This window comes from Mesoplodon densirostris, chromosome 11 (genome assembly GCF_025265405.1).
Source record: "Mesoplodon densirostris isolate mMesDen1 chromosome 11, mMesDen1 primary haplotype, whole genome shotgun sequence".
In the NCBI taxonomy this organism is placed as follows: domain Eukaryota; kingdom Metazoa; phylum Chordata; class Mammalia; order Artiodactyla; family Ziphiidae; genus Mesoplodon; species Mesoplodon densirostris.
This window is the reverse complement of record NC_082671.1, coordinates 43,633,901-43,648,637: the sequence shown is the minus strand read 5'-3', so window position 1 is coordinate 43,648,637 and position 14,737 is coordinate 43,633,901. Positions and strand designations below refer to the sequence as shown.

At 41.0% G+C, this 14,737-nt stretch overlaps 1 pseudogene; it reads right to left on the bottom strand.

The window, feature by feature from the left end:
• Positions 1 to 858: 858 nt before the first annotated feature.
• LOC132499504 (thymidylate synthase-like) overlaps positions 859 to 14,737 on the bottom strand; it is a 100,921-nt pseudogene continuing 87,042 nt past the window's right edge.

Here is a 14,737-nt window from a genome sequence, read left to right as displayed (position 1 = left end):
ATGGAAGCAACCTAAATGTCCATTGACAGATGAATGGGTAAAGAAGGTGTGGTATATATATAATGGAATATTACTCAGCTACAAAAAGAATGAAATAATGCCATTTGCAGCAACATGGATGCAACTAGAGATTATCATACAAAGTGAAGTAAGTCAGAAAGAGAAAGACAAGTACCATATGATATCACTTATATGCGGAATCTAAAAAAATGATACAACTGAACTTATTTACAAAACAGAGGGGACTTCCCTGGTGGCACAGTGGTTAAGAATCTGCCTGCCAATGCAGGGGACATGGGTTCGAGCCCTGGTCCATGAAGATTCCACATGCCGCGGAGCAACTAACCCTGTGTGCCACAACAACTCTCTAGAGCTCGAGAGCCACAACTACTGAGCCTGTATGCCTAGACCCCGTGCTCCACAACAAGAGAAGCCACCACAATGAGAAGCCCACGCACTGCAATGAAGAGTAGTTCCTGCTCACTGCAACTAGAGAAAGCCCGCGTGCAGCAACGAAGACCCAACACAGCCAAAAAAACCACAAAAAAAACAAAAAACAAAACAAAACAAAAAAACAAACCAGAAATAGACTCACAGACATAGAAAACAAATTTATGGTTACCAAAGGAGAAAAGTGGGGGAAGGATAAATTAGAAATTTGGGACCAACAGATACAAACTACTATATGCAACATAGATAAACAACAAGGGCTCACTGCACAGCATAGGGAACCATATTCAACATCCTGCAACAACCTCCAATGGAAAAGAATCTGAAAAAGTATACACAACCAAATCACCCTGCTGTACACCTCAAACACTGCAAATCAACCATACCTCAATAAAAAAAAATAGCACTTTAAACAGCCATTTCCATTTTAATAGTGGGATGGGGACTGTAGCCTTCAATCTGAAAGTCTTCAGCCTTGAAGTCATAAATTTTCTCAACTTTTCCAAGGATTTTGAGCTTTGGGAAAGGCCTTGATTCTCCCTGAAGCTGCATTTTCAGCAGCTCAATGTGATCCAGGTAAATATGTGCATCTCCCAAAGTGTGTACAGAGTCACCTGGCTTCAGGCCTGTGATGTGTGTGATCATGTAGGTGAGCAGGGCATAGCTGGTGATGTTGAAGGACACACCCAGGCCCCTATCTCCTGACCTCTGGTACAGCTGCAGGACAGTCATGGTTCACCATGTAGAAGTGTCAAAGGGCATGGCACAGGGGCAGGGTGGTGGGGTATGAGAGGAAGATCTTTTGATTCCAAGCACATAGAATGATTCTTCTGTCTTCAGGGTTGGTTTTGATTGTGTCAATCACCTTTTGCAGTTGGTCTACTCCTTGGCCTGAATAAATTTAAATCCACATCTTTGTGTTCGGCCACCAAAAGCCTCCACTGAAAGCTATAAACTAGGCCTAAATCCCCTTCTTCTCTGGTGGAGAGTACCAGGCTGTCCAAGAAGTCTCGGGACCCGTAGGCATCCCAGATTTTCACTCCCTTGGAAGACAGCTCCTTAGCATTTGTGGAGCCCTTGATCAACCACAGCTCGTCCCAAATATCCTTCCAGAAAACACTTTTCTGTCAGCAGAAGAAATTCATCTCTCAAGCTGTAGTGCGCCTGTGAGAAGAGCATCGTCAGGGAGCCGGTGTGGGTGTGGTCATCCTTCGGAAGCCGCAGCGGAGGACGTGCTAAATCTGACCCCGGTACTGCAGCTCCCTGAGGGTGGGGATGGCAGCAACTCAGAGCCTGGGGGATGCGGGGACCCAACGGTGACAGCGGCGGGCAAGGTGGCCCTGCCCTTTCCGGTGCCTGTTTTCCCTCCGTCTCTCAGGAGACCCCGGCTCTTCCTGTGACCACTGAAGTCTTTTTCTTCTTAGTCACAGTTTCAGTCTCCCCTTTTATTTATTTCTTTTTTTTTGCAGTACGCGGGCCTCTCACTGTTGTGGCCACAGGTCCCCTGCATCGGCAGGCGGACTCTCAACCACTGCACCACCAGGGAAGCCCTCCCCTTTTATTTCTTAAACATAGTAAACATACTTGTAGGTTTCTTCCAGTATCTGAAGTTTATAGGTTAGTTCATGTCACCTGCTGTTTCTGCTGACTCTTTCACGGTGAGTTAAATCCTTCCCGTGGTTTGGGATTTTTGACTCCGACTTTGTAATTTTTACCCATGGGAATTTTTTTTTTTTTTTTTTTTTTTTTTTTTTGCGGTATGTGGGCCTTTAACTGCTGTGGCCTCTCCCGTGGCGGAGCACAGGCTCCGGACGCGCAGGCTCAGCGGCCATGGCTCACGGGCTTAGCCGCTCTGCAGCATGTGGGATTTTCCCGGACGGGGGCACAAACCCGTGTTTCCTGCTTCGGAAGGCGGACTCTCAACCACTGCGCCACCAGGGAAACCCTCAAACATTTTGAAAATCTTCGGAATAATAAAGTCACGTGGGAGAAGAGCGTCAAGATGGCGGAAGAGTAAGACGTGGAGATCGCCTTCCTCCCCACAAATACATCAGAAATACATCTACATGTGGAACAACCCCTGCAGAACACCTACTGAACACTGGCAGAAGACCTCAGACCTCCCAAAAGGCAAGAAACTCCCCACGTATCTGGGTAAGGCAAAAGAAAAAAGAAAACTGAGACAAAAGAATAGGGCGGGACCTGCACCAGTGGGAGGGAGCTGTGAAGGAGGAAAGGTTTCCACACACTAGGAAGGCCTTTCGCGGTGGAGACGGCGGTGGGGGTGGTGGAGGGCGGGGAAGCTTTGGAGCCACGGAGGAGAGCGCAGCAACAGGGGTGCGGAGGGCAAAGCGGAGAGATTCCGCACAGAGGATCGGTCCCGACCGGCACTCACCAGCCCGAGAGGCTTGTCTGCTCACCCGCTGGGCGGGCGGGGCTGGGAGCTGAGGCTCGGGCTTTGGTCGGAGCGTAGGGAGAGGACTGGGGTTGGCTGTGTGAACACAGCCTGAAGGGGTTAGTGCGCCACGGCTAGCCGGGAGGGAGTCCGGGAAAAGGTCTGGAGCTGCCGAAGAGGCAAGAGACTTTTTCTTGCCTCTTTGCTTCCTGGTGCGTGAGGAGAGGGAATTCAGAGCACCGCCTAAACAAGCTCCAGAGACGGGCGCGAGGCGCGGCTATCAGCGCGGATCCCAGAGACGGGCATGAGACGCTAAGGCCGCTGCTGCCGCCACCAAGAAGCCCGTGTGCGAGCACAGGTCACTCTCCACACCGCCCCTCCCGGGACCCTGTGCCGCCCGCCACTGCCAGGGTCCCGTGATCCAGGGACAACTTCCCCGGGAGAATGCACGGCGCGCCTCAGGCTGGTGCAACGTCACGCCGGCCTCTGCCGCCGCAGGCTCGCCCTGCACTCCGTACCCCTCCCTCCCCCCGGCCTGAGTGAGCCAGAGCCCCCAGAGCAGCTGCTCCTTTAACCCCGTCCTGTCTGAGCGGGAACAGACACCCTCCGTCGACCTACACGCAGAGGCGGGGCCAAATCCAAAGCTGAACCCCGGGAGCTGTGCGAACAAAGAAGAGAAAGGGAAATCTCTCCCAGCAGCCTCAGGAGCAGCGGATTAAATCTCCACAATCAACTTGATGTACCCTGCATCTGTGGAATACCTGAATAGACAACGAATCATCCCAAATTGAGGCGGTGGACTTTGGGAGCAATGATATATATATATATTTCTCTTTTTCCGTATGGATGACAGGGTCTTGGTGCTCTGGCCTGGCATCAGGCCTGTGCCTCTGAGGTGGGAGAGCCGAGTACAGGACATTGGTCCGCAAGTGACCTCCCAGCTCCACGTAATATCAAACTCCGAAAATCTCGCAGAGATCTCCATCTCAACGCCAAGACCCACCTCCACTCAATGACCAGCAAGCTCCAGTGCTGGACACCCTATGCCAAGCAACTAGCAAGACAGGAACACAACCCCACCCATTAGCAGAGAGGCTGCCTAAAATCATAATAAGGTCACAGACACCCCAGAATACACCACCAGATGTGGACCTGCCCACCAGAAAGATAAGATCCAGCCTCATCCACCAGAACACAGGCACTAGTCCCCTCCACCAGGAAGCCTACACAACCCACTGAACCAGCCTTAGCCAGTGGGGGCAGACACCAAAAACAATGGGAACTACGAACCTGCAGCCTGTGAAAAGGAGACTCCAAACACAGTAAGTTAAGCAAAATGAGAAGACAGAGAAGAACACAGCAGATGAAGGAGCAAGGTAAAAATCAACCAGACCAAACAAATGAAGAGGAAATAGGCAGTCTACCTGAAAGAGAATTCAGAATAATGATAGTAAAGATGATCCAAAATCTCGGAAATATAATGGAGAAAATACAAGAAGCGTTTAACAAAGACCTAGAAGAACTAAAGAGCAAACAAACAATGATGAACAACACAATAAATGAAATTAAATGTTCTCTAGAAGGAATGAATAGCAGAATAACTGAGGCAGAAGAACGGATAAGTGACCTGGAAGATAAAATAGTGGAAATAACTACTGCAGAGCAGAATAAAGAAAAAAGAATGAAAAGAATTGAGGACAGTCTCAGAGACCTCTGGGACAATATTAAATGCACCAACATTCGAATTATAGGGGTCCCAGAAGAAGAAGGGAAAAAGAAAGGGACTGAGAAAATATTTGAAGACACTATAGTTCAAAACTTCCCTAATATGGGAAAGGAAATAGTTAATCAAGTCCAGGAAGCACAGAGAGTCTCATACACGGTAAATCCAAGGAGAAACACTCCAAGACACATATTAATCAAATTATCAAAAATTAGATTCAAAGAAAAAATATTAAAAGCAGCAAGGGAAAAACAACATATAGCATACAAGGGAATCCCCATAAGGTTAACAGCTGATCTTTCAGCAGAAACTCTGCAAGCCAGAAGGGAGTGGCAGGACATATTTAAAGTGATGAAAGGGAAAAACCTACAACCAAGATTACTCTACCCAACAAGGATCTCATTCAGATTTGATGGAGAAATGAAAACCTTTACAGACAAGCAAAAGTTAAGAGAATTCAGCAGCACCAAACCAGCTTTACAACAAATGCTAAAGGAATTTCTCTAGGTAGGAAACACAAGAGAAGGAAAAGACCTACAAAAACAAACCCCAAACAATTAAGAAAATCATAACAGGAACATACATATCGATAATTACCTTAAATGTAAATGGATTAAATGCTCCCACCAAAAGACATACACTGGCTGAATGGATACAAAAACAAGACCTGTATATATGCTGTCTACAGGAGACCCACTTCAGACCTAGGGACACATACAGACTGAAAGTGAGGGGATGGAAAAAGATATTCCATGCAAATGCAAATCAACAGAAAGCTGGAGTAGCAATTCTCATATCAGACAAAGTAGACTTTAAAACAAAGACTATTACAAGAGACAAAGAGGGACACTACATAATGATCAATGGATCAATCCAAGAAGAAGATATAACAATTGTAAATATTTTTGCACCCAACATAGGAGCACTTCAATACATAAGGCAAATACTAACAGCCATAAAAGGGGAAATCGACAGTAACACAATTATACACCCCACTTTCACCAATGGACAGATCATCCAAAATGAAAATAAATAAGGAAACACAAGCTTTAAATGATACATTAAACAAGATGGACTTAATTGATATTTATAGGACATTCCATCCAAAAACAACAGAATGCACTTTCTTCTCAAGTGCTCTTGGAACATTTTCCAGGATAGATCATATCTTGGGTCACAAATCAAGCCTTGGTAACTTTAAGAAAATTGAAGTCATATCAAGCATATTTTCCGACCACAATGCTATGAAACTAGATATCAGTTACAGGAAAAAATCTGTAAAAAAATTTTACACACGGAGGCTAAACAATACACTACTTAATAACCAAGAGATCACTGAAGAAATCAAAGAGGAAATCAAAAAATACCTAGAAACAAATGACAATGAAAACACGATGATCCAAAACCTATGGGATGCAGCAAAAGCAATTCTAAGAGGGAAGTTTATAGCAATACAATCCTACCTTAAGAAACAAACAACATCTCAAATAAAAAACCTAACCTTACACCTAAAGCAATTAGAGGAAGAAGAACAAAAACCCCCCCAAAGTTAGCAGAAGGAAAGAAATCATAAAGATCAGATCAGAAATAAGTGAAAAAGAAATGAAGGAAAAATAGCAAAGATCAATAAAACTAAAAGCTGGTTCTTTGAGAAGATAAACAAAATTGATAAACCATTACCCAGACTCATCAAGAAAAAAGGGGAGAAGACAAATCAATAGAATTAGAAATGAAAAAGGAGAAGTAACAACTGACACTGCAGAAATACAAAGGATCATGAGAGATTACTACAAGCAACTCTATGCCAATAAAATGGACAACCTGGAAGAAATGGACAAATTCTTAGAAATGCACAACCTTCCGAGACTGAACCAGGAAGAAATAGAAAATATGAACAGACCAATCACAAGCACTGAAATTGAAACTGTGATTAAAAATCTTCCGAAAAACAAAAGCCCAGGACCAGATGGCTTCACAGGCAAATTCTATCAAACACTTAGAGAAGAACTAACACCTATCCTTCTCAAACTCTTCCAAAATATAGCAGAGGGAGGAACACTCCCAAACTCATTCTACAAGGCCACTATCACCCTGATACCAAAACCAGACAAAGATGTCACAAAGAAAGAAAACTACAGGCCAATATCACTGATGAACAGAGATGCAAAAATCCTCAACAAAATACTAGCAAACAGAATCCAACAGCACATTAAAAGGATCATACACCATGATCAAGTGGGGTTTATCCCAGGAATGCAAGGATTCTTCAGTATACGCAAATCAATCAATGTGATACACCATATTAACAAATTGAAGAATAAAAACCATATGATCACTTCAATAGATGCAGAAAAGGCTTTTGACAAAATTCAACACCCATTTATGATAAAAACCCTCCAGAAAGTAGGCATAGAGGGAACTTACCTCAACAGAATAAAGGCCATATATGACAAACCCACAGCCAACATTGTCCTCAATGGTGCAAAACTGAAACCATTTCCTCTAAGATCAGGAACAAGACAAGGTTGCCCACTCTCACTACTATTATTCAACATAGCTTTAGAAGTTTTAGCCACAGCAGTCAGCGAAGAATAGTAAATAAAAGGAATCCAAATCGGAAAAGAAGAAGTAAAGCTGTCATTGTTTGCAGATGACATGATACTATACGTAGAGAACCCTAAAGATGCTACCAGAAAACTACTAGAGTTAATCAACTTTCTTTCCTTGTTTCAGATTTAAAAACCAAAACTATATAAACGGGTGAAATTTTCTGCCTCGAGAACTGATCAAGGCTATTTAAAATGGTGGGTTAGATCCAAGGCAATTTGCTTAATATTCTCATTATCTGTATGAATTGCTGGTCTTTCTTCTGTAGTTGAAGTTCCTGTTACTTTTGAATGTTAATTATTGAGATTGCTTCAGTTTGTGTATGTGAATGCATATGTTAGATACATACGTGTGTGTATTATTTTGGGGTGGTATCCATTCTGCCCTCCTATATTTCTTTCTTAATCTTGATTACAAGCTGCAAGACAGATCACCTGGGAGCAGTTTCCATCCATCTTCCTCTGGTTCATTCATTCGAAAAATATTGGAGTTCCTTCCTTGAGCCCAGTGCTGTGCTATGTGCTCCTTCAAATTTATTTCGGTCAATAATTATTGTACACTCTATATTTGGTAGATACTACCTGGATGAATAATGCACCCTCCCTGGACCCAAGAAAATCAGTTTTGTTAGATAGAAACATTTAAATTTTAGGAAAAATCATTTGGCAATTTTGCATCGATAAAATATGGAGATAGCTTCTTTAACTTGCTGCTTGTGAAAACCTCATCTTGTGTATTTATAGATTCTATTTAATCCAAGTGAACTAGGAAAATGTTACTTTTTTGCATTTTTTTAAAATTTTACCTCTTTCTGAAACACTTTAGGGTCTAATGTCTCCTTTCCCTTTAGCATTTAGCAAATAAAACATAAGTATGATTTCCCATATACATAAGTGATCCATGCCAAAAATGAAGGAATTTTATCTTGTGTCCTCATATTGGGGAATGTTGCAGGTAGTCATATTTTCCAAGATCCTGTAAGGATTTGACAGGACATAAAGGAACAAGGCCCAGGTATTTGCTGGATAGCTTAGGTTTACTTTAAATATAGAAAAATACCACCAATAGAAAATAAGTGGGGAAAACTGAAATCTAGAAATTTTTTTTTTTTTTTTTTTTTAGGACTGCAGTGTTCTTATTTTCAAAGATACTTAGTAATGTGAATGAGGCAACATGATACTGCCTGCTCGAGGTTGTAAGGAAATCTGCTGGAGTGATCGAGATAGAACTATGAGCAGTTCATAACTTATTTGTTTTAAAAAAAGGATGCTTTCAGATTATAATACCAATAGTAATAATAAGTTGTACCACTGAGTGTTTAGTGTGTGCCAGGAACTTCTCTAAGTACATTGTTAACTCTAATCTTCATGGCAATCTACTATGAAGTGTGTATTATTATGATCTGCATTTTACAGATAAGAAAATGGAGGCACAGTAAGGTTAAGTAATTTGTCCAGGTCACAACAATGGTGAGACAAGATTCGAACCCAGAAGGACTGACTCTATAAAGTCTGTGGTCCTAAGCTTTACTACCTCCTGTTTGCCTTTTGATTACAACAGTATGCACATTTGCGCTATCCATCTTGTTTTCCATAATATTTTTAATCTTTTAGTTCACTTAGAAAATCTTATTTTTTTAATAGATTGTGAAAATGCCACCCAAGACATTGCCCAATATATTAAAAGATAAGTGGAGTCCAAATTTACAAGTTGCAAGATGGGATGTTTTTATTGATGGTGATTTGCATTCTGAAATAGTTATACTGTTTGCATATATCTAAAAAGTATTATTAAAAAAGGAGAAAGAGAGAGAGAGGGCTTCATATACACACAAAACTCCACAGTGATAAATTGGATAATTCACAGTGATGTCTAATCTTCTTAGGGAATGGACTGTTTTCTTCTAGTCTTTGAATGTTCATACTGATATTTAGAGTAGTATATCCTCATTAACCCCTTCCATTAGATGGTGGTCTAAAATTATGCTTCCGTTGTGCTTCTGTCCTCCCTCGGGAAGCGAAAGATGATGAATTCAGCATAAAGCTGGACCTTACTGTATAAGTACGTAGCCTGACTGCTGGGCACATCAGGATAACTTTCATGATACATAGAGGTAACACAATGGAAATCACAGTTTAGAAATCCAATTTATCTTGCTGGGAATAGAATTGCCTCCAATCCTGATGACAATTAGTTTTGTTCCATAACACTGTTATAGAAATGTGACATTGAAAAACTACTTGTAATCTACTGAAGCATTCGTCTACCATGAGTTCATGCCATGGAGGGAAAAAAATCCCCATATAAGTGTTAATTCCACTTATGAGAAAAAACATAAAAGGGTTTTTCACAAAGAGCGGCCACAAGGTCAGGGTATGACTGCTGAGGTAATGAAGTGAAGGCTTCCCTGAAACTTTTAGTTGCTTATATATTCTATTAAAGCTGCAAAATTCTGCTGATTCTTTTTTCTCAAAATCACTGGGGTTGTGGCTCAGTCACATTATAGATTAAGCGGGGAGTGATGCCAGCCTTTAATGTTTCCTGGAACTGCATAGAGCCTGCCACTGATGCTCTTGGCTGGCCTTGACTTTCCTCTTTGGTTCCAGCATGCTCTTTCTCTTCTTCTGACATTGCCGGTCAAGTCCATTCAGTACTTATACTATTGTGTTGAAAATCCTCAAATTGCACTTTCACATTCACTGTGAGAATAAAACGCCCCCTGGTATAGAGTACTCTAGAAAAAAAAACCCTGAAATATGGGTAACTTATTTGCCTCTGTAGGCAAACATGCATCAAAAGAAAAATCTGTAGTTTGATAAGATTGGACTCAGACATCTTACAACTCAACTGTATGTGTGTTTATTGGTCACTACAGGAGCTTGGAGAGATCTGGAGCGGGGCTGACTTGGGTGGGAATCCAAGTGCCACCATTTACCAGCTGTGTGGGCTGGTGCATATACTTATTTGGCAAATATTTCTGAATTTGAGTTTCTTCGTTGGTAAACGGGGGATAATAGCTATCTTGCATGGTTATTGTGGAATTAGATGTTATGTATACAGTGTGCTTAGTATATCCTAAGTGTTAAGTGCTAGCTGTTATTATCAGGCTATGTGACTTTGTTCCCACCCTTAAGGAGATTGTTCTGGAAGAAGAGAGAAAGCATGTGCATAAATATCTATGCTTCAAGGCAGAAGGGGTGAAGGCCATGAAGGAGCCTCAGAATGTCTTGATGTGGGTGCTATGGAGAGAGCCTATTGGCTGGGATATGGCAACAACCTCTTAACTGGTCTCCCTGACTCTTATCTTGCCCCCTCCAATTTACTCTTCATAAAACAGCCAATGTGTCCTTTCTTAAATGCAAATCCTCCCATGGTTTCATATTCCCTTTGAGATAAAGTGTTCAGTATATGAACTCTGCTTAATTCTCCAACTTAGTCTCTTTCCCTCTACCTTTCTCATTCCCAAACATACATTTCATCTGCTAGCTCTACTAAGTTTTTTTTTAGTTCTGTATTAGCGTTCTCCAGAGAAACAGAACCAAATATGTATATACACATACTCACACACATTTATTTTTATATACACACACATACATGCAACATGCAGTTGACCTTGAACAATGCAGAAGTTAGGGGCACCGACCCTTGCACAGTCAAAAATCCAAGTACAACTTCACAGTCAGTTCCCCATATCCTCAGTGCCAAATCCCCAATTCAAGCAACCTCGGACTGTTTAGTGCTATAGTATTCATTGAAAAAAATCCCGATATAAGTGGACCCATGCTGTTCAAACTCATGTTGTTCAAGGGTCAATTGTGTATGTATGTGTGTATATATATAAATATGTATATATATAATAAATGATGATGATGATGATGATGATGGATTGGCTCACATAATTATAGAGGCTGAGAAGTCCTCAGATCTGCAGTCATCAAGCTGGAGATCCAGGAGAACCAGTGCTACAGTTTCAGTCTGAATCAAAGGCTGGGGAACTAGGATAGCTGATGGTGAAATTTCCAGTCTGAGGGCAGGAAAAGAGTAATGTCTCAGCTCAAAAGGTCAGGCAAGTGAAATTCTCTTTTACTCAGCCTTTTTTGTTCTATTTAGGTCTTCAGTTGATTGGATGAGGCTCTCGCACATTAGGGAGGGCAGTCTGCTTTACTCAGTCTATCAACTCAAATGTCAATCTCATCTAGAAACACCCTCACAAACATAGTAATTTTGGCCAAATATCTGGACACCTCATGGCCCAATCAAGTGGACACATAAAATTAACTATCACAAGTTTTAAGAACATGGCTTGTTCTCATTTACTGCTGTTCTTTTGCACTTGCTGTTCCCTATGCCTGGACTACGCTTGGTCTCCCGACCCCTAGCTCATTCCTACTGGATCTTCAGGTCTCAGTGCACAAGTCACTCCTTCCAGACTGAGGTAGGTCCCTCTCCTGTGGTACTCTCCAGCTTCCCTATCATAGCTTGCTTCTCTGTGCACTGTAATTTCCTGTTTACTTGTCTCTGTCACAGAGAACTTGTCAAGAGCTTGTCTTTATTGCTTCTATAATATATCTCCTGTGTCTAATGCAGGATCCAGCACATTGAAGTCACCCAATAGTTGTTCATTGAATGAATGAATAGATTTAGTGAAGGAGGTGGAAGTTGGTTTGAGTCTTAGGGGAAGGAAGATTTCATAAGAAGTATAATGTCCAATTTGGGAAAAACAAGTACAGGGAATACCAAAATACTCACCAGGGAATTAAGACTTCAGATGTTTGTAGAGAGATTCTGAAAGCCAGCAGTCACTTTCTATACCCAAAATAATTGTAGTCATCATAAAGTAGTCTCCAGGAGGCAAGGGGCTTTGTTTTTCATCATATTTTAAGAAACTTTACTCTTAAATTTTTATGTATGAAAAATTAGGAGATACAGAAGTTGAAAAATAGTATAATGAAGCTCTGTATACTCACCTTAAACAATTAATAACATTGCCACATTTGCTGCTGCTTCTTTTTTTTTGGATGAAGAATTTTAAAGCAAATCCTGGACAATCTGATATTTTTTGCCCCTAAATATTTAAATGTATTTATAAATATTTTTATTATTTATTTATTTATTTATTTTTGGCTGCACTGGGTCTTCGTTACTGTGCCCGGGCTTTCTCTAGTTGCGGCCAGCGGGAGGCTACTCTTCATTGTAGAGCACTGACTTCTCACTGCGGTGGCTTCTCTTGTTGTGGAGCCCAGGCTCTAGAGCGCAGGCTCAGTAGTTGTAGCACAGGGGCTTAGTTGCTCTGCGGCATGTGGGATCTTCCCGGACAAGGGCTTAAACCCATGTCCTCTGCATTGGCAGGTGGATTCTTAACCACTGTGCCACCAGGGAAACCCTAAATGTATTTATACATCTTTAAAAATAATATCTTCTTCTTTTAAAAAAAATTAATTAATTAATTTTTGGCTGCATTGGGTCTTCGTTGCTGTGCACAGGCTTTCTCTAGTTGCAGCAAGCAGGGACTACTCTTTGTTGTGGTGCATGGGCTTCTCATTGCAGTGGCTTCTCGTGTTGTGGAGCCCGGGCTCTAGGCACGGGCTTCAATAGTAGTGGCACGTGGGCTTCAGTAGTTGTGGCTCACGGGCTCTAGAGTGCAGGCTCAGTAGTTGTGGTGCACGGCCTTAGTTGCTCTGTGGCATGTGGGATCTTCCTGGACCAGGGCTCGAACCCATGTCCCCTACATTGACAGGTGGATTCTTAACCACTGTGCCACCAGGGAAGTCCCAAGCATATTTTCTTAACCACTGTATCACATAATAATGGCATATATAATGGCATTATAGCTCCCCCCCCAAATTAGCATTATTTCCTTAGTGTCATTTAATATCCAGTCCATGTTTGAATTTCTCAAAAATGTCCTTTTTTATTTTAACAAGTGGTTTGTTTAGGTAGAATGCAAATAAGGCACACACATCTGATTGTTATGTCTCTTGAGTCCTTTAAAATCTTTAACAGTATCCTTACCCACCCTTTTTACTCATGTCATTGACTTGTTGAAAAGTCCAGGTTAGTTGTCATGGAGAATAGCCCTCATTCTGATTTGTTTGATTGTTTCTGAATGGTGGCTTTTAACCTGTTCTTCTTTCCCTTGTATTTTCCATAAACTGGAAGTTAAAGTCTTACGTTCAGATTCAACATTTTGACAAGAATATGTCATAGGTGGAGTTGGGTACTTCATATTATATCAGGATGTACATATTGTCCTCTGGTTTTAGGGATGCTAAGAGTGATCATCTGATCCTTATAATCGGTGAGGTGTTACTTTGGTACCCCATGGATATCTGGTTATCATTATCCTTTTACCTAATTGTTTTGCCAACTATTGATGGTTGCCTGAACAATAATTCTATTAAGGGTTACAAATGGTGCTATAATTCTAATGCTATAATTCCTGCTATATTTATTAGTTGGAATTCTTCTGAAAAGAGGAGCTTTCTCTCATCAATTAGAGCTATTTGATATTCCAAAATAAAGTCTTTTTTTTTAAGACAGGCAAGATAAATTCTAAATTTATTCTCTTCAAAGGTCTTCTTAAAAAGTTTGATCATGGATTTTTATATATTCATTGTATTTCAACCAATTGCAATCATTATTCTCTTTGATGTTAAAATTGTCCCATTTCTGGCCAGAGTTCCCTTAAGTTGGTTTCTGTGACTTGTTGACAAGTCCCTTTAAACTTTGATGGTTTCCTCGCTTTCTAGAGCAACAAAGTGTTCCAAACTCATCTTGTATTATTTCCTGCCCTAGGCCTGGAATCCGCTTTTCTCCAAGGAGTCCTGGTTCTTTTTAGTGGTTTGTAATATTTGAGTCCCAAATACGGTCGGTAGGGGTGCTCATTACTGGGCTGTTGTGGCTTTCAAGCCTTTTCAGTAGACAAGAGCTGAGTAATGTGCATTGAAAAAGCCCATGAGTTCATTCTGAAATTTCCAATTCAAATTTAACTTTGTAGAGTTTTTACTTAAAAAATTACACATTTGGCTCTTTTCTGAAAACCTTGATTCTTAATAACAGCAATATACTTTTCTATAGCATTATCATACTACATATATGAATAGTTAAAAATAACTACACCAATATTACTACCAGCAATTAGATTACTAAATAGAGGTTAAGGGATTTTTTTCTTTTTGTCTTTAGAATATATTTCATTAAATAAGTATGGCCAAATACTGTGTTTTAAAGCCATTTAATTATTTATTTTCTCTGGTGGTAAATTATCTTTCCTAATGACTTATACACCACTACTAATGAGTCTTCATTATACTTGAATTCTAATAGAATTAGTTCCTGGGGGGAGGGGCACCGGAGATTAGAGTTGCATTCTAAATCAGTTAGAGCAACACAAAAGCAGAGAAAAAATCTGTTATGTAAATATGTGGTCACACAACAGATTCAATCTTACCGAGCCTTGTCAGGGAGTGGAGAACAGCAGATGTAGAATTTTCCTGCCAATGTGAATTATTTGGCTTCCTGGGTAATATCAGACTTCTGCAGGTTTCTTAATACACACCAAA